Source organism: Coregonus clupeaformis, unplaced genomic scaffold (assembly GCF_020615455.1).
Source record: "Coregonus clupeaformis isolate EN_2021a unplaced genomic scaffold, ASM2061545v1 scaf0631, whole genome shotgun sequence".
In the NCBI taxonomy this organism is placed as follows: Eukaryota; Metazoa; Chordata; class Actinopteri; order Salmoniformes; family Salmonidae; genus Coregonus; species Coregonus clupeaformis.
The window spans coordinates 86,267-89,332 of NW_025534086.1; the positions used below are offsets into that span (position 1 = coordinate 86,267).

General features: G+C 46.9%; 1 pseudogene; it reads right to left on the reverse strand.

Annotated features, from left to right (window-relative positions):
- Nucleotides 1–1,555: 1,555 nt before the first annotated feature.
- On the reverse strand, nt 1,556–2,844 carry LOC121573005 (annotated as a pseudogene).
- Between the last annotated feature and the right edge of the window lie 222 nt (nt 2,845–3,066).

Here is a 3,066-nt window from a genome sequence, read left to right on the forward strand (position 1 = left end):
GTGTTAGCTACGGTGTTAGGTGTTAGCTACAGTGTACAGATGTTAGCTACAGTGTTAGGTGTTAGCTACAGTGTACAGGTGTTAGCTACAGTGTTAGGTGTTAGCTACAGTGTTAGGTATTAGCTACAGGGTTGGGTGTTAGCTACAGTGTTAGGTATTAGCTACAGTGTTAGGTGTTTGCTACAGTGTACAGGTGTTAGCAACATTGTTAAGTGTTAGCTACAGTGTACAGGTGTTAGCAACAGTGTTAGGTGTTAGCTACAGTGTTAGTGTAACCAACTTCACATATCCCCCCAGAAGAAAGGCACACGGACACCCACACTTCAGGTTGACTCAAACAGTGATGACAGGCATTGACAGGACGGTCACAGCCACACGTTCACTGCTCTCAGAATATCTCTCTCAGACTGAATCCACAAAGTGATCGTATAGTATACATGCGTTGTGTTTTGAAAATAACAAAAATACAGAAAAGCATACCTGCAGTAAAAGATATAAAACAGTGATGATGTTGCTGGATCACACACACACACACACACGCGCACACACACACACACGCACACACGCACACACGCACACACACACACACATGCACACACACACACACACGCACACACGCACACACACACACACACACGCACACACGCGCACACGCACAAATCCCTTCATAGGGACTTCATAACCACACCCCCCACTGAGCTAACAGACTGATTTGCATACTAATTGACAAATGGCTTTTTTCCCCCCCCTTTATCCTTTCTCTCTTTCTTCCTGTTCATTAAATCATGAGCTACTAAGACACATTATGATTGGGTCCTCTGTGTGTGTGTGTGTGTGTGTGTGTGTGTGTGTGTGTTTGTGTTTGTCTGTGTGGAATTGAACCAACAAATTGTACCGCTTCCTGGTTCTATTTTTCAAAACGTTTTGATGCAGAGAGACTGTATGAAGATGACAGACAGATCTCTGGGAAACCTTGTTAAATTATAGCGGACAGATATCATGTCTAGACTATATGTGTGTTGATGAATCAATGCATTGAAGCTTGGTGGAGGTAGATGTTTTAGTTTTGATAGACTTCTTTTTATTATGGATTTGAGAAAATTATTACATTTACATGTACATTTTAGTCATTTAGCAGACGCTCTTATCCAGAGCGACCTTCACTCAACTTCTGGCATTGCTTCACTTTCAAGTGCTCTGAAACATTTTTAAAACCACAAAGTCATCTTTTACACATTGTCAAAACCGGAAAACTGGAAATGGCTCAATAGAATAAACAAAAAGGCAACATAACGGTCGTCAGGATAGTGAAATACTTCAACTAGAGGTCTGCGTTCATTTTGTTTAAAGATGGCTCAGTAATCTGAGGAAGAGAGAAGATGGACACCAGTTATACCGTTGATCATATACCATTAATTGTTGTTAATGTGTCTACATTTTACAACCAATAGATGGCTAGAGCACTGCTTATAGAGAAAGGATGTGTGTCACAGACGGGGTGCTTGACAGTTAACAGTACTTCCTGTTGTGAACAGGAAGCAGGAAGTAGCTGCACGTGGAGAGCGGGGCCTTACTGGACCGTGGAGACTGTCTCATGGATGGACTCTGCGACATAGTCGATGTTCTTGGAGGTGAGGCCACACATGTTGATACGACCGCTGGCCATCAGGTACACGTGCTTCTCCTTAATCATGTACTCCACCTGCTTAGGGTTGAGTCCGGTGAAGCTGAACATAACGATCTGCTGTGTGATGTGGTCCCCAGGTGCCAGGCGTCCTCAGAGCAATGAGCTTAGCCTTCAACTGGTCTCTCATCAACAATACACGGTCAGCCATGGTCTTTACATTACCCTTCCATTCTATGAATAGATCGGGGTTGTTGAGTGTGATGGCTACGATGCGCACCCCCTGGGAGGGAGGGTTGGACCAGGTGGTCCTGACGATTTTCTCCATCTGAGACAGAACACGGATCAGGTTGTCTTTATCCTGGGCCACTGCCGTCAGGTTACCAACAACGCTCATTGTAGAGGCCAAAGTTCTTGGAGAAGGACTGGGCACAGAGCAGCTCAAATCCTTCAGAGACAAAGTAGAGGATGGCCCAGGCATCTTTATCCAGACGGCCTGATGCAAAGCCCTGGTAGGCTGAGTCAAAGAACACAAACAGCTTCCTCCTCTTCATGACCTCAGCAATAGTCTTCCATTCGTCAGGTGTGGGGTCTGTCCCCGTGGGGTTGTGTGCACAGGCATGGAGAACAAAGATGTATTGTTCTGGAGCGTTCTCCAGGTCGTCCATTATACCAGTCACATCCAGGTATTTCTTTTCTCCGTCCCAGTAGTGGCAGGGGCGGATCTCTTTAAACCCAGCATCAGAAAACACTGCATTGTGGTTCTCCCAGGTTGGCGCGGAGACGTAGACGGGCGTGGCCGTGTTGTTAGTGCCGTTGTACCAGCGCCTCAAAAACTCTGCCCCGATCCTCAACGCACCGGTACCTCCCAACGCCTGGACCACTCCCACCCTCCCGTCCTTGATGGCAGGGCTGTCATCTCCCATGGCCACCTTGGAGGCAGCAGAGCGGAGCTCAGGGAGACCCAGGATGGGAAGATACTCGTGGTTCAGACTGTTGTCCTCCACTATCATCTTCTCTACCTTCTTCACTACGGGCAGGACCCATGGTAGACAGTCATCTGTACGGTAGGCTCCGACTCCCAAATTCACCTTCTGCGCGTGAGTGTCCTCTCTGAAATCGGCAGTCAGTTTAAAAACGGCCACCGGAGGGGCTTGAGGTACTTCGGTGAATATAGACATGATTTTAAAGGATCCCGGTACAGAGCAGGAGAAGAGGAGCGAGTCGTTCTTCTTCACCGGTTAGATGCAGTAGAGAGACAGGCGAGTTTCACCTTCAACGTGCTACAAGGCACCGCTGTTAATTATTGATGGAACACTGTAACGGTTTTGACTTGACTTGAGGTTATTAGGGGTGCCAGGTAGGTCAGCCTACCAAAGAAATTGTATTATTTCTGCTATCCTTTGTGAGGGAATGAGTCCCATCTGGTCCGTCAACTCTAG